This window comes from Salmo salar, chromosome 13, assembly GCF_965601325.2.
Source record: "Salmo salar chromosome 13, fSalSal1, whole genome shotgun sequence".
Taxonomy (NCBI): domain Eukaryota; kingdom Metazoa; phylum Chordata; class Actinopteri; order Salmoniformes; family Salmonidae; genus Salmo; species Salmo salar.
The window spans coordinates 96,315,117-96,338,451 of NC_138303.1; the positions used below are offsets into that span (position 1 = coordinate 96,315,117).

General features: G+C 42.6%; 1 pseudogene; it reads left to right on the plus strand.

Moving 5' to 3' along the window:
* LOC106568243 (membrane-associated transporter protein-like) overlaps positions 1–3,018 on the plus strand; it is a 35,037-nt pseudogene extending 32,019 nt beyond the window's left edge.
* The last annotated feature ends 20,317 nt before the right edge of the window (positions 3,019–23,335 follow it).

Below are 23,335 nucleotides of genomic sequence, written 5' to 3' on the forward strand. Positions count from 1 at the left end.
CAGTTCTGACTTGGCGTACAGGGAGAATACTGTAAGAACGGCCCGTGTTCTGAATTCTGTCGCTGTACATTTCAAAAGTCCTGAATAAATAGTTATATTGACTACGTCCTTCCTAGCTCGCTCATTAATGTCTTAGTCAAAATTATGGATTGCCTCTTATCCGCTCGTCATCCCCTTATTCCCCCCCCCCCCCCCCCCCCCCGTACAGGTACATCTCAATTGTCAGTAGAAACCACATTTCTTTAAGCAAGTCAACCATATCAGCTATGTTTTTTACAAGGCCGGTAATTGAGGCTGAATGAACTGTTTCGCTGCCAGACAAGGTTCTGCTGATAGCCAGGTGTACCAGTGGTAAGGATTCACTCCATGGTGCTGAAAAGAAAGCTCTGCTGTGGGACAGCTTTATGTAGGCCCTAACAGTTTGTGGGCACCGTTTGTCACCGTACTAGTCCAAATAATGTATTGTTTAGTGTTGTGTAGTGGCTTCGCTGGCATGCATCAAAAAACATTTTAGGGAGTTTGCCCCACCAAGATTTAGATGCTAAAATCCCCACTGGCACTAACACACGGTTATATTAACAGAATTCCACTTTTCATCTAGACTAATTTTGACCAGCTAATAGCCTAACCACTGATCAAACAACATTATGGACTACATGTTAAAATCCTCTTGCTGCAGGATTATTTTGCTGTTATAATTCAGGTCAAATTAAGATCCTACATGTGTAGCATTGAAATTAGCTCTGGTGTGTGGCAATGGTGACCACTCCCCAGTCATTGCGAGATGGGAGGATTGTTAGAGGACAAGGGTCATGTAGTTATTCTTAGTTACCGGCGGCAGCTGGATTACATGCATGGATACCTTGATGTTGATGAGACCAGGCAGTCATCAGGGTGTAAGACAGCCATTGAAAGTGTAACTCTGTGTTGATGTTTTTGTCGCACTGCTTTGCTTTATCTTGGTCAGTTCACAGTTGTAAATGAGAACTTGTTCTCAACTGGCCTAGCTGGTTAAATAAGGTGAAATAAAATAAAAAAAAGGTTATAATGTCACATCGTACACACAAATAAAGTAATTGAAACGGCCATTATACTGTATTACATGTATAGGTAGCTCATATCCTGGAATTAAATGAATGATATGATCTCTAAGGCCAGACAGTCATTCAAACCAGTGCTCTGAAAGAGTTTCATTGAAACTCAGACTAGCATTCAACAATTCAATTCAGCACCATAGCATTTAACAATGGTAATTTAATGATGATGGATATTTATGCCCAGTGTGTAAATATAGCTGGAAATGAATGATGACTTTGCAGAAGTAATTCAAAATTCTATGAAAAGAGTCAGGAAAGAATTACTATGTATCCTTGCTAAAGGAGACTATTATAGCAGGCAAGGTCCTCCATTATCACAGTAGCCAGACAGGGTACTTTGGTGCAACCATATAGATTCTCATATTCATTTTGATTTTCCAGAAGCATTCCTAGAAAAGGTTTATGGAGAATGTATTTTGGGATGATGATTCGAATAAATGTATGATGTCATGACAATCTGTGTACACTTAAGCAATAGAAAAACGTTGAATCCTACAGAGCACAGAACTACAGTATATTAAACCAGAACATGCTTAAAGAAAGAACACATGGTTTTACATTTTTTTCTCACCCATTTCTTTAAATGTTTTCTTTTTTAAATTCCTTCTCTTCCTGACTTGTTAAAACATCATTTTTACAGCATAAGGCTAGTGTATCTGTCATTAGCTAGTAGCTTTCATCTGACGTCTTTATTCTTATCTGACACCCTGCTGTTCCTTGTTATTTTTTAAATTTCCTCTGTTCTTGACATTCACTGACTCCCTGCTGTCCCATGTGAGACCCTCTGAAGTCTCATGATCTAATGATCTGCCATGTGTGTGTCTCTATCCTGTGTCTGCCTGCAGAAGAAGAGGATAACACTGAAGTCCTGTCTGCTGGCTATGATTAACATACCCAGTCTCTGTGTCACTTACCTGCTGGGATGGACCGCCTTCCTCTGCAGCATGCTCTTCTTTACAGACTTCATGGGACAGAGAGAGAGGGAGAGAGGGAAAGAGAGAGACCATTAAAGGACAAACTAATTATATCACTCGGACTACTAATGATTACCCTTATTTGACAGTGGTCATAAGAGAACATAATGTTTTCACTCCACTATGCGATCGAGGTTCATCACTGTGTTCATTAAAAGGCTTCCTGTCTATTTATTTAGCACCATCACAACATGCCCTGATTGGTGGGTAGTCTCTCGTCACAGCCTTGGCTGATTTGGTTCTGTGTGCCCAACTATTAATTGCTCTGTAATGAAGACATTGACAGACCGGATTGATAGTGATCAGGTCTGATCTGATCTGCATGCTGATGACTGCTCTTACGCAGGCTGCAGTCACACGGTGGTGGTGGTGATTTAGTGGTTGAGACTGAGGCAAACTAAGCAGCAGGTCAGACCTAAACATACCGTGCTTTGACTGTATCAATAGAGAGCAGTGGCAGATGTGGTTTGTGACGTTGACACAGGCTTTGGCAGCTATAGTAACAAATGGGATGGAGCTTGTTAACTGTTACAAGCTACTGTACAGCACATGCATTATAAGATAAATACATCATCGTCCTCCATCACTTCATGCAGGCACTGGCTTTATCTTAACCCTCAACCACCATACCACCACTTATTGATTATATGTCAGAGGAGTGGGTAGAGATTGGAGAGACATATTGAATCGAACACCACATTTACGTAAGTAACTAGTTCAATTCATATTCAGCTGTGGTGGTGACTTTGTCTCCATTGTGCATGTAATTATCATAAAGTGTGTGCAATAATGGTTGAGTTATTGTGTGTGATGACACACACATTGTGTAGGGCAACCCGTATGCCTACCATAACTCCACAGCCTATGAGCAGTATGAGAGACGGGTGGAGATTGGATGCTGGGGTCTCTGTATCAACTCTGTCTCCTTGTCACAGGTGTCGAAATGAGTAGACCAAGGTGCAGCGTGGAATATGTTCATCTTGTATTTTAATGCCAAAAATGAACACTTTACAAATATACTGCTCAAAAAAATAAAGGGAACACTTTAACAACACAATGTAACTCCAAGTCAATCACACTTCTGTGAAATCAAACTGTCCACTTAGGAAGCAACACTGATTGACAATAAATTTCACATGCTGTTGTGCAAATGGAATAGACAACAGGTGGAAATTATAGGCAATTAGCAGGACACCCCCAATAAAGGAGTGGTTCTGCAGGTGGTGACCACAGACCACTTCTCAGTTCCTATGCTTCGTGGCTGATGTTTTGGTCACTTTTGAATGCTGGCGGTGCTTTCACTCTAGTGGTAGCATGAGTCTACAACCCACACAAGTGGCTCAGGTAGTGCAGCTCATCCAGGATTGCACATCAATGCGAGCTGTGACAAGAAGGTTTGCTGTGTCTGTCAGCGTAGTGTCCAGAGCATGGAGGCGCTACCAGGAGACAGGCTAGTACATCAGGAGACGTGGAGGAGGCCGTAGGAGGGCAACAACCCAGCAGCAGGACCGCTACCTCCGCCTTTGTGCAAGGAGGAGCAGGAGGAGCACTGCCAGAGCCCTGCAAAATGACCTCCAGCAGGCCACAAATGTGCATATGTCTGCTCAAACGGTCAGAAACAGAGTCCATGAGGGTGGTATGAGGGCCCGACGTCCACAGGTGGGGGTTGTGCTTACAGCCCAACACCGTGCAGGACATTTGGCATTTGTCAGAGAACACCAAGATTGGCAAATTCGCCACTGGCGCCCTGTGCTCTTCACAGATGAAAGCAGGTTCACACTGAGCACATGTGACAGAGTCTGGAGATGCCGTGGAGAACGTTCTGCTGCCTGCAACATCCTCCAGCATGACCGGTTTGGCGGTGGGTCAGTCATGGTGTGGGGTGGCATTTCTTTGGGGGGTCGCACAGCCCTCCATGTGCTCGCCAGAGGTAGCCTGACTGCCATTACGTACCGAGATGAGATCCTCAGACCCCTTGTGAGACCATATGCTGGTGCGGTTGGCCCTGGGTTCCTCCTAATGCAAGACAATGCTAGACCTCATGTGGCTGGAGTGTGTCAGCAGTTCCTGCAAGAGGAAGGCATTGATGCTATGGACTGGCCCGCCCGTTCCCCAGACCTGAATCCAATTGAGCACATCTGGAACATCATGTCTCGCTCCATCCACCAACGCCACGTTGCACCACAGACTGTCCAGGAGTTGGCGGATGCTTTAGTCCAGGTCTGGGAGCAGATCCCTCAGGAGATCATCCGCCACCTCATCAGGAGCATGCCCAGGCGTTGTAGGGAGGGCATACAGGCACGTGGAGGCCACACACACTACTGACCCTCACTTTGACTTGTTTTAAGGACATTACATCAAAGTTGGAGCAGCCTGTAGTGTGGTTTTCCACTTTAATTTTGAGTGTGACTCCAAATCCAGACCTCCATGTGTTGATAAATTGGATTTCCATTGATTATTTTTGTGTGATTTTGTTGTCAGCACATTCAACTATGTAAAGAAGAAAGTATTTAATAAGATTATTTCATTCATTCAGATCTAGGATGTGTTATTTTAGTGTTCCCTTTATTTTTTTGAGCAGTGTATAACGAAAATGACAGCCGACAGTTCCGTCAGGTACTTACAACAAAACAGAAAGCAACTACCCCCCCCCCCCCCCCCCGCCCCCCGAAAGGTGCAGACTCCTGGCCGCAAACCTGAACCTATTGGGGAGGGTCTGGGTGGGCATCTATAATTGGTGGCGGCTCTGGTTCGGGGCGTAGCCCCCACACCGCCCGCTGATCCCCCCGCTTCTGTGTCGCCGGAGGAACCAGACCGTGGAGCAGCGCCGGAGGCTCTGAACTGCCGACCGCCACTGAAGACTATGGGCTGCAGGCCGCCGCTGAAGACTCCGGGCTGCAGGCCGCCGCTGAAGACTCCAGGCTGCAGGCCGCCGCTGAAGACTCCGGGCTGCAGGCCGCCGCTGAAGACTCCGGGCTGCAGGCCGCCGCTGAAGACTCCGGGCTGCAGGCCGCCGCTGAAGACTTCGGGCTGCAGACCGTCGCTGAAGACTCCGGGTTGCAGACCGCCGGTGGATGCTCTGGACTGGGGAGAGTCGGTGGAGGCTCCGGACTGAGGAGCGTCGCTGGAGGCTCCGGACTGGAGAGCGTCTCCGTAGGTTCCGGACTGGGGACCTTCGCTGCAGGCTCCGTGCCATGGATCTTCACTACTGGTTCCGCGCCATGGATCATCACTGGAGGCTTTGTGCCATGGATCATCACTGGAGGCTCCAGGCCATGGATTATCACTGGAGGCTTCGTGCCATGGATCATCCCTACAGACTCCGGGCCATGGATCATCACTGGAGGCTTCGTGCCATGGATCATCCCTACAGGCTCCGGGCCATGGATCATCACTGGACGCTTTGTGCCATGGATCATCCCTACAGGCTCCGGGCCACGGATCATCACTGGAGGCTTCGTGCCATGGATTATCACTACAGGCTCCGGGCCATGGATCATCACTGGAGGCTTCGTGCCATGGATTATCACTACAGGCTCCGGGCCATGGATCACTGGAGGCTTCGTGCCATTGATTATCACTGGAGGCTTCGGACCATTGATCATCAGACTGGGGAGACGCACTGAGGACTGCGTGCTCAAAGCAGGCACCGGCCATACTGGGCTATGGAGGCGTACTGGAGGAAGAGTGCGAGGAGCAGGCACAGGACGTACTGGGCTATGGTGGCGCACTGGAGGGAGAGTGCGCGAAGCAGGCACAGGGTACACTGGGCCTTGGAGGCGCACTGGAGGTCTGGCGCTTAGGGCTGGCACAACCCATCCTGGCTCGATGTTGACTATAGCCCGGCAAGGGCCGAGCGCTGGTACAGGACAAACTGGGCTGTGCTGGTGAATGAGGGGTACCGTGCGTAGAGCAGGTGCAGGATAACCTGGGCCGAAGAGACGCACTGGAGACCAGATACGTTGAGCCGGTGCACTTCTCCCTGGCTGCCGGCCAACTCTAGCACGGCAACGGTGAGGAGCTTGCACTGAGCGCACCGGGCTCGGTGCAAGTCTTAAACCCTCCTTAGGCAATCTACCCGTGTGCCCCCCAAAAAATATTTTGGGGCGCTGCCTCTCGGGCTTCCGTTGTTGCTTGCCTAGCCGTTCCTCCCAGTATCGCCATTCCGCCTTCGCTGCCTCTATCTCCCATTGCGGACGGCGATACTCCCCAGACCTTGTCCAGGGTCTTGCCCCATCTAGGATCTCCTCCCAGGTCCACTCCTCTGAGCCATACTGCTTGGTCCCGCTCCTCCTCCTGGAGAGTGCACGCTGCTTGGTCTTCTTGTGGTGGGTAGTTCTGTCACAGGTGTCGAAATGAGTAGACCAAGGTGCACCGTGGAATATGTTCATCTTGTATTTTAATGCCAAAAATGAACACTTTACAAATATAACGAAAATGACAGCTGACAGTTCCGTCAGGTACTTACAACAAAACAGAAAGCAACTACCCACAAATAACAAAGGAAAAACAGGCTGCCTAAGTATGGCTTCCAATCAGAGACAACGATAGACACCTGCCTCTGATTGGAAACCATACCAGGCCAAAACATAGAACACAAAACATAGAATGCCCACCCACCTATCACACCCTGGCCTAGCTAAACAGAGAAAACACAGCTCTCCTAGGTCAGAGCGTGACACTCTGTTCTTTATTCCTGTTGTGTCGCAGCATACATAAGTAAGACATTATTGACAGGTAGCCTAGTGGTTAAGAACATTGGGCCAGTAACTGAAAGGTTGCTCGTTTGAATCCCTAAGCTGATTGGTGAGCATGGAGATGTGCCCTTGAGCAAGGCACTTAACCCTAAATGCTCCTGTATGTTGTTCTGGATAAGAATGTTTACTAAATGACTAAAACATAAATGTAATTGTAGTCATCCAATGTCCACAATAGAGCCATAGCTAATATCCTTTGCGAATGTTTATTTTGTTGTAAAGAGACTTACTGTATGCTTCACTCCTCATTCTAAAGCTTATGAGTTCATATCTTGTCTGCTCATGTCCAACCAACACAGGGAACTTTCCACAGAAGTTTGCTCCGAGCCTGCTTGGCGACTGTGGTATATGTTGTGTGACACACACGGATGTAATAACGTATACCCTTAAGCTAAGTCACAGCACAGAACGTATTCCATCATTCACTGCATAAGTGCATAGCAGATGCTTAGAATTTGATTATTGTTCGGTAATTGATTTAATTAAGTAAGACTTACTTGTCTTATAGTTAAACTCCAATCACTGAAAGTAGAGCATGGAGAACAAACAAAATTGATCTTCTGTCTATGGAGAATAATGACACACATTTGCATGCATTAGATCCAATGCCAGTAAGCAGAACAGCAGGTCATCGTCATTCCATGTAACTGAATTACCAATGATGCCGTGTTTGTTTATTCACTGGCATTCACATTTTTGATACAAGGTAAGCAAAGTAATAAGGAGCACTATCTATTTAGTTATACCTGCAGCAGGGGCGGAAATCCCGGGGGGGACGGGGGGGACACGACCCCCCCATCCTGGGAAAAATATGATTTGTCCCCCCCAATATATCACTGAAACATAGCTATGTAATTTAAATAATATTAATAATACGCAATGAAAGCAATTGTGCTGATTATAGACACTTAATAGCGCGTTTTTAAGTTTCAAAAGATTGCGACCCCCCCACTCTTTGCCTCACAATGGTTTGATCCACTGCCAGTTCCTTAGCTTGCTAGGTAGCAGAGAGGTCGTATCTACTGTCTGAAAGGTCTCGTTGCAAAAGCTAAATTGTCGCAAGGGAACTTTTATTTATTTTATTTCAACTTTATTTAACTCGGGTAACAAATATTATAGCAAACACCACTGAAACGGAATTGGTGCTCACTAGCTTTGCAAATTCAGCTATTGTTGGAAGCCAGCCAATATGAAACAAACTATTAAAATTACAAAAGGTTGCAGCATATGTTGTGTAAATGGTGAACTCATACAGCTGTCAACTCTTGTCATTTTAATCCGTTTCACATTTGCTAGCTACCTTTTAGATCGAAGTCCATATAGAATGATAGAAGATAAGATGATAGAAGCCCATCTCCTACTGTAAATAACCTACACACTGTGTGTGTGTGTAGCCAGCCAGCCAGGTAGAAAAATGGCAGAAAAAAGAAAAAAGACGGACATCAGAGTATTTTTCAGTACACCAAAACGCAAAGTAAGAACCCTAGTAGCCTAATATCTCAAAGACTAGTTGATAAAATGTTCATAAGAAAGAAGTGAAATGCTAATAGAAATGTTTCACATTGATGTCATTAGGCAGAGCAGGCAACAGATGGCACACAGACAGCAGAGTTGGGGACAGATATGCAGGGACAGACTGGCAGAGACAGGGAGTCTCAGGTAAGTTTGTTGAGTCTTTGTTTGGCAACATTATGAAAGGTTCTAATTTTTGTTATCTTGTAAAATAGGGAGATAATTGGAAAATGCCATAGATACCCCCACTCTCAACTTAAACTGGTGACTGAACTAAGATTTGTTTAAGGCAATGGTATTGCTGTTTTGATTAATTGTGTAGTTTTGGGTACCGGTAGTTAGGAGTACAGAATGAAATTCTGAACATCATGGCCAATACAGTCATTCAAGGCATTGCAGCTGAGATTAGGTCTCTTCCGATTGTACAATTTTCAGTAATTGTTGATGGAACTCAAGATGTCTCTGGTGCTGAACAGGAGAGTGTCTGCCTGCGTTATGTTGACCATGACCTTGTCCCTCACAAGGAGTTTATTGGGCTATACAGGGTGTCGGAGACAACAGGCGAGGGCATTGCGAAAGTGGCAACTGATGTGTTGTTGAGGCTCAATTTGCCCATGTCTGGCTTACGTGGGCAGAGCTACGATGGTGACTCTAAACATGGCAGGAAAATACACAGGTGCACAGGCAATTGTGAGGAGGCAGCAGCCATTAGCCCTCTATGTGCATTGTGGAGCACACTGTGTAATCTGATTACACAGGCTGGCTGCACAGCCTCCCCACTGATCCGGGATTCCCTTTCTTGGGTCCATCAGTTAGGTGTCCTCTATGGCCAGTCAGGAAAGTTTAAGAGCATGTTTGAATCAATTGCCACGTCCAAAGATACAAATCTGACCACCCTGAAACCCCTATGTCCAACGAGGTGGACTGTGCGGAATACTGCTATTAGAGCTGTGCTAGGGCAGTATGAGCGGGTACTAAGCAGCCTAGAGGAGATGGCAACAACTGCATCCAAGACAGCTTCAACCGCCAGTGGCTTATTCGAGCACTTCAGCAAAGGCAAGACTGTGTTGGGCCTCACACTTGCCTCTGCTGTTCTTGGAGAGCTTGAATGTCTAAACATTTCACTGCAGAAGAAAACTCAGACTGTCTCTGGTATGCAGGCTGCAGTCGAGTGTGTGCGGTCATCTCTTAGGGGCAAGAGAAATGACGAAAGCTACCTTGCACTGTATGAGAAAGCAACAACATTGATTGACTCTATTGAATCCATTGAGACACACTCAAGACGATTTGCTGGCAAAGCAGTGGATCACTATAGGGCAGAATTTTTTTGTGTTGGATGGTGTGGAGGTTCAGTTTGGCGACCGTTCTGACCAGGACAGTCTAAACGTCCTGCAAAAGTTGGAAAGAGCGCTTCTCACGGGGGAGTTGGATGAGTCTCTAGATCAGTACCCAGAGCTAAACATAGATTCTCTTTCAGTGCAGATCCCTCTCTTTCACAACAAATACCCCTGTAGCAGCAGTGGAGAGGCAGCAGAGGTCCTCAGGAGGCTTTAGTACATGACAGTACACTTACTAATTATTTATTTCATGTTATTTTATTTAAAATGTCATACTTTGTGTGACATACTTGTCCATAGCTGCTGTTTGAAGAGTTGAGACACAGACTGAAGGATATTTTGGTTGATTTATTTGGGTTATTCATTGAAGTAGTTATTTTGCTTTTAGAACTGTACTTATTTTTAGCTTTTTGTTCTTGTAAAGCTATTGTAGTAGACTCAGGCCAGTGGCACATATTTAATGACTTTATAAATGTATCAGAAAAAGTAAAATTAAAAGGTCAATTCAATACGGAGAACAACTTTGTGATGTTACTCAATGGAGATTATTTTAGACGAGATCACACCATGTTCATTGTATTTACGAAAACTGCACCCATACATTGTACAGTACCATTGCCACCTACTGGCTTTTCTTGGTATTGCTGGTTGTAAATCCAAATACCTGCAGACATACTGGACTGATAAGGAACACTGCTATAACTATTATTAGTAGTAGTATTATGATGATTTAAACATTTGAACAAGTTGGGACAACCCTTCTGTTAACTACTGTACCTATCAATTATCCAGTAGTAGTAAGTATGGTTCCTCAATATACATTTAACATATTACAACGTAGGCTATGTGTTACAGCACTACTTTTGGTGTCCCCCTCAAGAATTGCTCTTGAGAAAATTTAATGTAATTGTCCCCTCCAAAGTTGATGTCAGATTTTCGCCCCTGACTGAGACAGGCGCAAATCAAACAGGTCTCGTGTGATACTTAACTTGACATTTCTGCCATCCATCGTGACATTGTGGGAGGACAACCAGCCTTTCAATTAATGGTAATGCATTTCTAATATGCAATAAATGCTAGGTTACACAATTTCTTATAATAACAGTCTCCAGTATCATCATTTCCAAGCAAACAAAAACAGGGAGAAGGTCGAATCGGTAGACATGCTGAGATAAAAGAACATGCTCTTTGTGAGAATTCAGCCAGCCTTCACAAGATCATAACATGCAAATGTGTCCCATTATGTGTTTTACACCTTCAGAAGAGGAATTTTTTATATATTTATTTTATTTAACCTTTATTTAACTAGGCAAGTCAGTTAAGAACAAATTCTTATTTAAAATGACAGCCTACACCGGCCAAACCTGGACGATGCTGGGCCAATTGTGCACCGCCCTATGTGACTCCCAATCACAGCTGGTTGTGATACAGCCTGGATTCGAACCACGGTGTCTGTAGTGACACATCACCATAGCTAAAGTTACATGTCAGTTACACTACTAGTTCAGCAGTTACCTTGCCATCTACATCAGTCAAATAAAGAGTAGCCAGTTTCTGCTCTGCTCGCTTTTACAACTAAGAGAAAATGCTCAACACACACAGTGACAGCAGCTGCAGAGTGTCTTTCAGAAGCTTTGCCTTCACACAGCCTATCCGCACGCTCTGTGGTGTCCGCGTGGTACTACATCTGTCCAGCCTGCTGAAACCGGCAAACAGCCTACCCGACTGCTCTGACGCATCTGCATGGTCCTAAAGCACACCAATGGCGCTTCTGGTATCACAGTGCAATGATAAAACTGGGGTAGACAAAAATGCAATTTTAGAATGTGGGGGGTCATGTCCCCCCCCCCCCCCCCGCCCCCTGTCCCCAGCGGAAGTTGCACCCATGTTAATATTAATACTTTAATTTTGAACAAATTAACGTGTAAAATTGTATTTCAGAATGTAGCAATACTCTATATTTTAGAGGACACTATTAGGAGTATAATGACACGAAGGTGCTGTCTGTATCATGTACTGTTCAAGGATCATTGGGTCTTACATGTATAGGTCTAAAAAGGGCCTAAAATGGCTACTTTCATCATGATTTTCTAAAAAACCTGTTCGTTACAAATGTAAAAAGTATATCAAACATCCTTCCTACCCATGAATGTTTCTATGTGAAAATGTTTTTGAGGCCATGCTGGCATAGAATCACCCTATATTATAAGACAAGGAGTGGTGAGGAGTGACATTTTCATCTCTACCCATGGCATAAAAGCTATGCTGGAGTAAATCCAAATGTGTCTTAATACAGTGAGATGACAGAGTGGACCCAAGTGCATCACTAGAGCTGTTCGTGATTACATTGTTACTTCCGATCTCCGTGAGATGGTTGACTTTCTGTCCTTCCAACCCCCATCTCCCCACTCCCAATTCACATGACTATATTAGTCTGGCCATAGTTCAGCGTTACCTGCTGAGCCTGTCAATGCTGAGTGATCAACAATTTGTTGGTCAGTATGTGACCAATGCTAAGAGCAGGTGTGGCCTTCACAACAGACACACGTCCCAAATACCCTCCCCTCTCTACAGACAGACAGGACAACCTCTCCCTCTCCTTAAATCAGCAATCAGCTGTAGAAACAATAACAAAGCCGTCTCCCCGGTCCTGGTTCGGTAAAAAGCTGAGGGATGGGGCTGGAGAAATTTAACCACTTAAATTCATAGACAGAGCTATGGATGATATCACAATTATTGTTTTAACCATGTTTTAAGGCTATTTAGTGTTTGTTAATATTTTCTTTTTTTTAAACGTTGAAATAAAACAAGCTGTTATTTGGGGTTCTGATGGACTACACTCATGAGGCATATATAAGTTATATTCTTCAAGAATCAATGGGTACATATCATTAATTCATAAGTCCAAAAATGTATGTGGCAACTGCTGATTGAACCTTTAACTTTAACGCAGATGGGTCATCCCAGCTCAAAAAGTACAAGAAAGAGGATTTCAACACCCACCATCTCAGATTGTTCTGAAATCGTTTCTGTTAGAAACAGATAAGATTAGCATTCCTGCAACATTATTTTGTCAAAATATAATTAGATCTCTGAGAAATTAAGCTAATTCATTGCACACAAAATGGCCATTTTAATATATAGCATTCATATAATATTTAATAAATATTGTACCTAACATCTAATTTTTCTAACAATGAGTTAGCAATCCAAAGAAATGGTGAAAAGCCACCCACGGACACCCCATGCCAATCCTACCATAACAACGAGTATATGGTATCAGTTCTCTATGTCTGACAAGTAGTATGAAGCTGCAGCTCAGAGTATTATTTCTTCACCCTATGTAACATATTCTCAGTGAATTTGGTGATGTTCAGAGAAATTAGTAATTGAAGTTGTTAGGTTTATGTCCCACCCCACATCCTGATATTACCAGGTTCTGACCAATAGATGGTGGTGGTCCCTCTATCAGGTGAAAATCTGATACTTTTGTTGGCCACTGTTTCAAATGTTGTTTCGCAAGTCAACTGTACATAAAGTGCATTTGGAAGGTATTCAGACCCCTTGACTTTTTCCACATTTTGTTACGTCACAACCTTACTCTTAAATGGATTCAATACTTTCCCCCCTCATCAATCTACACACAATACCCCATAATGACAAAACAGGTTTTTAGACATTTTTGCTAATTTATTAAAAAAAAATGAAATATCACATTTACATAAGCATTCAGACCCTTTACTCAGTACTTTGTTGAAGCACATTTGGCAGAGATTACAGCCTCGAGTCTTCTTCAATATGACGCTACAAGCTTGACACACCTAAATTATATTTGGGGAGTTTCTCCCATTCTTCTCTGCAGATCCTCTCAAGCTCTGTCAGGTTAGATGGGGAGTGTCGCTGCACAACTATTTTCAAGTCTCTCCAGAGATGTTTGATTGGGTTCAATTCCGGGCTCTGGCTGGGCCACTCAAGGACATTCAGAGACTTGCCCCGAAGCCACTCCTGCGTTGTCTTGGATCTGTGCTTAGGCTCGTAGTCCTGTTGGAAGGTGAATCCTTGCCCCAGTCTGAGGTCCTGAGCGCTCTGGAGAAGGTTTTAATCAATGATCTCTCTGAACTTTCCTCTGTTAATCTTTCCCTCAATCCTGACTAGTCTCCCAATCCCTGCCACTGAAAAATATCCCCACAGATTGATGGTGCCACCACCATGCTGCCAGGTTTCCTCCAGTCGTGACACTTGGCATTCAGGCCAAAGAATTCAATCTTTGTTTCATCAGACCAGAGAATCTTGTTTCTTAAGGTCAGAGTCCATTAGGTGGCTTTTGGCAAACTCCAAGCGAACTGTCATGTGCCTTTTACTGAGGAGTGGCTTCTGTCTGGCCACTATACCATAAAGGCCTGATTAGTAGAGTGCTGCAGAGATGGTTGTCCTTCTGGAAGTTTTTCCCATCTCCACAGAGGAACTCTGGACGTCTCTCAGAGTGACCATCAGGTTCTTGGTCACCTCCCTGACCACGGCCCTTCTCCCCCGATTGCTCAGTTTGGCCGGGTGGCCAGTTCTCGGAAGAGTCTTGGTGGTTCCAAACTTCTTCCATTTAAGAATGATGGCGGCCACTGTGTTCTTGGGGACCTTCAATGTTGCAGAATTGTTTTTGGTACCCTTCCCCAGGACTATGCCTCGACACAATCCTGTTTTAGACAGGTGTGTGCCTTTCCAAATCATGTCCAATCAATTGAATTTAACACAGGTGGACTCAAATCAAGTTGTAGAAACATCTCATGGATGATCAATGGAAACAAGATGCACCTGAGCTAAATTTTGACTCTCATAGCAAAGGGTCTTAATACTTACGTAAGTAAGGTATTTCTGTTTAGATTTTTTTTAAATTTGCTCAAATTCATAACCTGTTTTCGCTTTGCCATTAAGGGGTATTGTGTGTAGATTGATGAGAGAAAAAAATAATTGTATCCATTTTAGATTAAGGCTGTAATGTAACAATGTGGAAAAAGGGAAGGGGTCTGAATACTTTCTAAATGCACTGTATATTATTGTGTTTATGCTTCATATACAAATCATCAAAAAGTATTTAAATGTATTGTGTAACTCAATTGTGTTACTTATAGATGATTTGGATATGAAGCACGAAAATGCTAATTTACAGTAGGTATAGTACCATTCACTTGCATTGGATTTGTGCCACGTAAGGAAACCTATGTAATTTTGTAATTTGGGTGAACTATCCCTAATATCAGAATGTAGGATGGGACATAAACATAGTATCTTCAATGACTCATTTCAATGAACAGAGGAAAACAAATCCCACAACTCACTGAGAATACAGGACACAGGATGAAGAAATAATACTATTTGCCACAGCTACATACTACTTGTCAGACATAGCAAACTAATACTACACTGAAGAAAAACATAAACGCAACATGGTAAGTGTTGGTCCCATGTTTTATGAGCTAAAATATAAGGTTCCAGAAACATTCCATATGCACAAAAGCTTATTTCTCTCAAATATTGTGCACAAATTTGTTTACATCCCCGTTAGTGAGCATTTCTCCTTTGCCAAGATAATCCATCCACCTGACAGGTGTGTCATATCAAAAAGCTAATTAAACAGCATGATCATTACACAGGTGCACCTTGTGCTGGGGGACAATAAAAGGCCACTCTAAAATGTGCAATTTTTTTACACAACACAATGCCACAGATGTCTCAAGTTTTGAGGGAGCTCGCAATTGGCATGCTGACTGCAGGAATGTCCACCAGAGCTGTTGCCAGATAAATTAACATTAAATTATCTACCATATGCCACCTCCAATGTCGTTTTAGAGAATTTGGTAGTAAGTCCAACCGGCCTCACAACCGCAGAGCACGTGTATGGCATCGTGTGGGCGAGCGGTTTGCTGATGTCAAAGTTTTGAACAGAGTGCCCAATGGTGGTGGTGGTGGGGCTATGGTATGGGCAGGTATAAGCTACGGACAATGAACACAATTGCATTTTATCGATGGCAATTTGAATGCACAGAGATACCGTGACTAGATCCTGAGGCCCATTATCGTGCCATTCATCCACCACCATCACCTCATGTTCCAGCATGATAATGCATGGCCCCATGTTGCAAGGATCTGTACTCAATTCCTGGAAGCTAAAATGTCCCATTTCTTCCATGGCCTGCATACTCATTACACGTCACCCATTGAGTATGTTTGGATGCTCTGGATTGACGTGTACGGCAGCGTATTCCAGTGCCCCCCAATATCCAGAAACTTCACACAGCAATTGAAAAGGAGTGGGACAACATTCCACAGGACACAATCAACAGCCTGATCAACTATGCTGTGTGAAGTGTGTGTCGCGCTGCATGTGACAAATGGTGGTCATAGCAGATACTGACTGGTTTTCCCAGTCATGTGAAATCCGTAGATTTGGGCCTAATGAATTTTGACGATTTCCTTATATGAACTCAGTCAAATCTTTTAAATGATTACATGTTGCGTTTATATTTTTGTTCAGTGTATATATACTTGTTGTTGGGGTGGGATTGGCATGCAGGGTCCGTGGATGGCTTTTCACCATTTCTTTAGATGCAATGTCTTACTCATTGTCAGAAAAAAGTTTGGCCCAATTCGGATGATAGGTACTATATTTATTGAATGTTATATGAATCCTATTAAAATGGCCAATTATATTTTATATTATATTTCAATAAAATAACATTGCAGAAATGCTAATCTTATCTGTTTCTAACTACAGAAACGATTTCAGAACAATCGGAAGTGGTGGGTGCCATGATTTTCTGAAATGACATGGAACTACCCAGATGTGAAACAGGCCTCGCTAAGACATAATGCTTTTCTATTAGTGTTTTGGTTTAGAAGTGAACACAGCCTTTCAGGATGTAAATAGGGAAAGGTTTGGCTTTGGATGGAAAAAGTGATTAATGAGATTAACTTTAGCCAATCTGCACTTTACTTTATGGTCAACCCTTCCTGTCACCTTCAGTAAGGACATCTCTGGACAGCACTTTTCACTGGTTAGTGAAAATATCTATAAACTTAGGACAGTTTTGATCCAAATCTGAATTTGATCTAAATCATTTAGATTGATTATGGTAATATATCTCAATAAAAAATCATACTTTCCATTTTCTTTTAAATTCAATTAGCATAATCTAAATTATTTGGATCAAATTCAAATTTGGAACAAAACTCTCCTGAGTTTAAAGATGTCTACTATTTTACCCATACTATCTCAAATTATCTGTATTATCCACCTGAGAACATAATGCACCGCAATAAAGTCCCAAATGACTAACTGTAGTCCAGTCTGCCGATGCACGAGGCTGATTAATTTCAGTAGAGATAATCCCTAAAGCACTGCTTTAACTATAAATTGGGGAAATACTAATACTGCATAATAAAACAGATGGAACGATTTAAAAAAAAGTCCATAAGTGACAAAGCAAAAGATTTTCCCACCCTTGTACAAAAGTTTTCCCACCCTTGCTCCCTGGTGGTCAGTGGTTTAAGGCACTGCAGCTCAGTGCAAGAGGCGTCGCTACAGTCCCTGGTTCAAATCCAGGCTGTATCACATCCGTCCGTGCTTGGGAGTCCCATAGTGCAGCGCACAATTGGCCCAGCGTTGTCCTGGTTTGGCCGGGGTAGGCCGTCATTGTAAATAAGAATTTGTTCTTAACTGACTTGCCTAGTTAAATAAAGGTTAAATAAATAAACACAAATCCTCAATTTCACTACCATAGAGCACACATTTGTTAATGTGCCTGTTTTCCACTCTCCCCTCTGATAGATTAGTCAATTACACTGATTTATTTCAAGCTAAACATCTCATCGTGTTTCAGCTCCATTGCCTAGTAATCTATTCTGTTATCAATCTATTTACTCCCTATTGTAATGATGGGGCGGTGAGTCGGAAGCAGGTGAAACATTTTAATAAAACAACAAAACCAAGAACACAACACTAACATAAGGCAGGACATCGATACACAAGAACAATACAAACTGGTAAGTGAAATGGGGACTGACATATAAAGAGGAGGAAATTATGAAGGTAATGGAGTCCAGGTGTGAATCATAATGATAATGATTCCCAGGTACACGTAATGATGAGTGCCAGGTGTGCGTAATGATGAATCCCAGGACCGGTGGTTAATATTCTGGCGACGCCGTACGCCGGAGGGGAGGAACAGGAGCAGATGTGACACCTACAGTATAGAGCAGGACATGAAGGGGATTTGTGTTAACTAGTTTATTGATTTGGAGATGAGGCATTGCTTCTAATTCTGCTTACCAGTCATATTCACAAGACTCTTCCCCAGCCACTCTTATTCAAGTATTGTGTCACCACATCTCCCATTCCCTTCAGTTTTACCACATGCTTTTCACTACATGTTTTATAGTGTGAACTGTGAATACGTTTGTCATGAATACATTTTGTTGAGTGTGCATGTGTGTGTGTGTGTGCATGCTCGCTCATGTGTGCATATTTGTGTGCACACTTGAGTGTGAGAGTGTTTCTTATGGAATTTCTGAAATGAATTCTTTCCTCTTGTGACATTATACGTATACAAATGGCACGTCTTCCATCCTCCCACCAGGTGCAGAGGAACCTGGGGAAAGGTAATCCTGCTGGACAGGATCGAGGCACCGGCGTGGATTGTGCAGCTGGTTCAGACATCGTAGGGGCGGGACTGGGCTGTTGGTCAACATGGCAAGAAGTGTAATTGTGGTGGTCCTCTTCACATCAACAATGTCTCTACTTGGTTGTCTGTTCATCGCCCTCTTCATCAGATATGTAGAATAATCTCTTTTAATAAAGATATTTACGAAGACCCTTAAACCTGGTCTCCCTCTATTCTTTAAAGCCTTTGAAGGGTTTTGTGAATGGCTTCAAAAGCTGCATTATACAGTTGAAGTCGGAAGTTTATGTACACCTTAGCCAAATACATACATGAGTTTGAAGGTAGGCCTTGAAATACATTCACAGATACACCTCCAATTGACTCAAATTATGTCAATTAGCCTATCAGAAGCTTCTAAAGCCATGACATAATTTTCTGCAATTTTCCAAGCTGTCTAAAGGCACAGTCAACTTAGTGTATGTAAACTTCTGACCCACTGGAATTGTGATACAGTGAAATATAAGTGAAATAATCTGTCTGTAAACAAATGTTGAAAAAATTACTTGTGTCGTGAACAAAGTAGATGTCCTAACCGACTTGTCATAACTATAGTTTGTTAACAAGACATTTGTGGAGTGGTTGAAAAACGAGTTTTAATGACACCAGGGGCGAAAATCTGATATCAACTTTGGAGGGGACAATTACATGAAATTTTCTCAAGAGCAATTCCTGAGGGGGACACCAAAAGTAGTGCTGTAACACATAGCCTACATTGTAATATGGTAAATGTATATTGAGGAACCAAAGAAATAAGGTGTTTGCCGTACTCCTAACTACCGGTACCCAAAACTACCCAACTAATCACAACAGCAATACCATTGCCTTTAACAAATCTTAGTTCAGTCACCAGTTTAAGTTGAGAGTGGGGGTATCCATGGCATTTTCCAATTATGTTCCTGTTTTACAAGTTAAAAAAATTGAGAACCTTTCATAATGTTGCCAAACAAAGACTCAACAAACTTACCTGAGACTCCCTGTCTCTGCCAGTCTGTCCCTGCATATCTGTCCCCAACTCTGCTGTCTGTGTGCCATCTGTTGCCTGCTCTGCCTAATGACATCATTGTGAAACATTTCCATTAGAATTTCATTTCGTTCTTATGAACATTTTATCAACTAGTCTTTGACATATTAGGCTACTAGGGTTCTTACTTTGCGTTTTGGTGTACTGAAAAATACTCTGATGTCCGTCTTTTATTTTTTCTGCCATTTTTCTACCTGGCTGGCTGGCTACACACACACACAGTGTGTAGGTTATTTACAGTAGGAGATGGGCTTCTATCATCTTATCTTTTATCATTCTATTTGGGCTTCGATCTAAAAGGTAGCTAGCAAATGTGAAACGGATTAAAATGACAAGAGTTGACAGCTGTATGAGTTCACCATTTACACAACATATGCTGCAACCTTTTGTAATTTTAATAGTTTGTTTCATATTGGCTGGCTTCCAACAATAGCTGAATTTGCAAAGCTAGCGAGCACCAATTCAGTTTCAGTGGTGTTTGCTATAATCTTTGCTACCCGGGTTATATAAAGGTGAAATAAAATAAATAAATAAAAGTTCCCTTGCGACAATTTAGCTTTTGCAACGAGACCATTAAATATATTTAAGACAATGGTAGAAGAGAGTGTAGTTCTGTTCAGTTTGGATTTCAGTTTATCGCTAACCTTATCACAGGGACTTTGAAGCACTAACTTACATCATCTGCATGCTGATCTTGGAATAAATTGACGATAGCAAAGATTCCATCTTTGACGACGCTACATAAATGGAATAGGTACTAGCTAGCTTAATAGTTAATATTTGCGCGCTAGCTCTGCATATTCAGCTAGTGTGTGTGCGCGATTGACTGGATTAACCTCATGTCAGTTATGTGCATTGAGTACCTTTCAGACAGTAGATACGACCTCTCTGCTACCTAGCAAGCTAAGGAACTAGCAGTGGATCAAACCATTGTGAGGCAAAGAGTGGGGGGGTCGCAATCTTTTGAAACTTAAAAACGCGCTATTAAGTGTCTATAATCAGCACAATTGCTTTCATTGCGTATTATTAATATTATTTAAATTACATAGTTATGTTTCAGTGATATATTGGGGGGGACAAATCATATTTTTCCCAGGATGGGGGGGTCGTGTCCCCCCCGTCCCCCCCGGGATTTCCGCCCCTGAATGACACCATCCTAAGTGTATGCAGACATCCGACTTCAACTGTATATGTTACTGAGCAAGGCAGAACTAGCTGTGTGCAGATCAATGATTTCCATTCCACCTCCCTCTCTTCCGGTGTCGATGTTCTCAAAAAGGTCTTGATGAAAACATATGAGACATTCTAATGTTGTGCCCTCAGGCGAGGCTTTTAACCTGACTACTCTCCAACATCAATCCATCTATTAAAGACTAATCCGTGAACCAAGTGGCTCCAGATGAATTCTGCCAAGCACATAAATCGAAATGTAATTAATAAAAATTAAGAAGTTTAACACCTCTGAAAGAGATTTACACAGAAGCATGTATTGTGCAGTTTATTGCATGGTATGCATGCACAGAGATGCAGTATGTCATGCGGTCTGCCCTGAGGGTTATTGTCAATGATGTGCCCCTTGCAGTGCTCTTTATAGTTGGTGCAGAGTGAGTAGGTGTCTGTCAACCCCCCACCTTTTAGGGCTAGGGGGCAGCATTGACACGGCTGGATAAAAAACATACCCGATTTAATCTGGTTACCACTCCTACCCAGTAACTAGAATATGCATATACTTATTACATATGGATAGAAAACACCCTAAATTTTCTAAAACTGTTTGAATGGTGTCTGTGAGTATAACAGAACTCAAATGGCAGGTCAAAACCTGAGAGATTCCTTTACAGGAAGTGGCCTGTCTGACCATTTGTTGAACTTCTTTTCCATCTCTATCATTTACTAAGGATCTCTGCTCTAACGTGACACTTCCCACGTCGTCCATAGGCGCTCAGAGCCCGGGAAAAAACAGAATGTCGTCATTCCAGCCCCAGGCTGAAACACATTATCGCCTTTCTCAAGTGGCCGATCAAGGGACACTGGCTTATGCGCGTGACCCCGACCGCCCCCGCCTTTGGGATTTTTTCCTCTGTTTGCCGAAAAGGAGATTCCCTGTCGGAATATTATCGCTTTTCTACGAGAAAAATGTCGTAAAAATTTATTTTACACAGCGGTTGACATGCTTCGAAGTACGGTAATGGAATACTTAGAATTTTATTGTCACGAATTGCGCCATGCGCGTGACACTTCTTTACTATTTCGGATAGTGTCTGGAACGCACGAACAAAACGCCGCTATTCGGATATAACGATGGATTATTTTGGACCAAACCAACATTTGTTATTGAAGTAGCAGTCCTGGGTGTGTATTCTGAAGAAGACAACAAAAGGTAATGAAACTTTTATAATAGTAAATATGATTATGGTGAGTGCTAAACTTGCCGGGTGTCTAAATAGCGAGCCCGTGATGCCTGGGCTATGTACTTAGAATATTGCAAAATGTGCTTTCACCAAAAAGCTATTTTAAAATCGGACATATCGAGTGCATAGAGGAGGTCTGTATCTATAATTCTTAAAATAATTGTTATTCTTTTTGTGAACGTTTATCGTGAGTAATTTAGTAAAATGTTAGCGAATTCCCCGGAAGTTTGCGGGGGGTATGCTAGTTCTGAACGTCACATGCTAATGTAAAAAGCTGGTTTTTGATATAAATATGAACTTGATTGAACAAAACATGCATGTATTGTATAACATAATGTCCTAGGGTTGTCATCTGATGAAGATCATCAAAGGTGAGTGCTGCATTTAGCTGTCTTCTGGGTTTTGGTGACATTATATGCTGGCTTGAAAAATGGGTGTCTGATTATTTCTGGCTTGGTACTCTGCTGACATAATCTAATGTTTTGCTTTCGTTGTAAAGCCTTTTTGAAATCGGACAGTGTGGTTAGATTAACGAGAGTCTTGTCTTTAAATGGCTGTAAAATAGTCATATGTTTGAGAAATTGAAGTAATAGGATTTTTAAGGTTTTGAAAATCGCGCCACAGGATAGCAGTGGCTGTTACGTAGGTGGGACGAATTCGTCCCGCCTAGCCTAGAGAGGATAAGCAATTTTACAGGTCACTGCACACCTCTGGCATGCCAATTTTCCTAGAAGCAATTAGCTCAGAATAAAGGACTAACTGCTGGTGTATGCTCTTATAATAGTGCTGATTACAAGTGATGTGAAATAACTATCTCACACACTGCACCTCTAAATTGAACTCTGAAAGACATTGAAGGACAGGACATTCAAATAAATGTGGGGGGAGAGAAAAGGCTAAGATAGCCCACTGTTTGTTTCCACTTCAATTACTGACTTATAACATCTTTGCACAACTTAAATAGATTCTGCACAACTGAATACATTCCCTACCGGTTAGATATATCACAGTAATTGTAAAAAGGCAGTGCAAGTAATGTAAAACCAAGGAGCATGTGTAAGATTTATTTACCACATCACAGTTGTAATCTATCAAGCTGTGTATGTCAAGATGATCCAGGTCTTTATTTTGATGTGCCACACATATACATTAAAGCCCACAATTTACATAAAATTAACCGACTGATTGGTTTTACACATGAATGATGTGCATCTATGAAATACATTTCGAAGAGGGAAATGCCCATTATTCAGTTGTAACACGATTGAGTGGCATTGGAAAAGGTCTCTACAACACATTTCTGAATCTGTCTAGGCAAGTTTTGGCTTCAATCAGTCCAGGGCATGTCACTTCTCACTGATGCGTAAAATTGACAAAAATAGTGTTGATAGAAATAAATAAATACATGTTTACATATTTAATTAATTAATAAATCGATCAACACATTAATACATGCAAACACGTCGACTTGGCACCGTTGACAGCTTGGTAGGCTACATGTATTAAGACAGG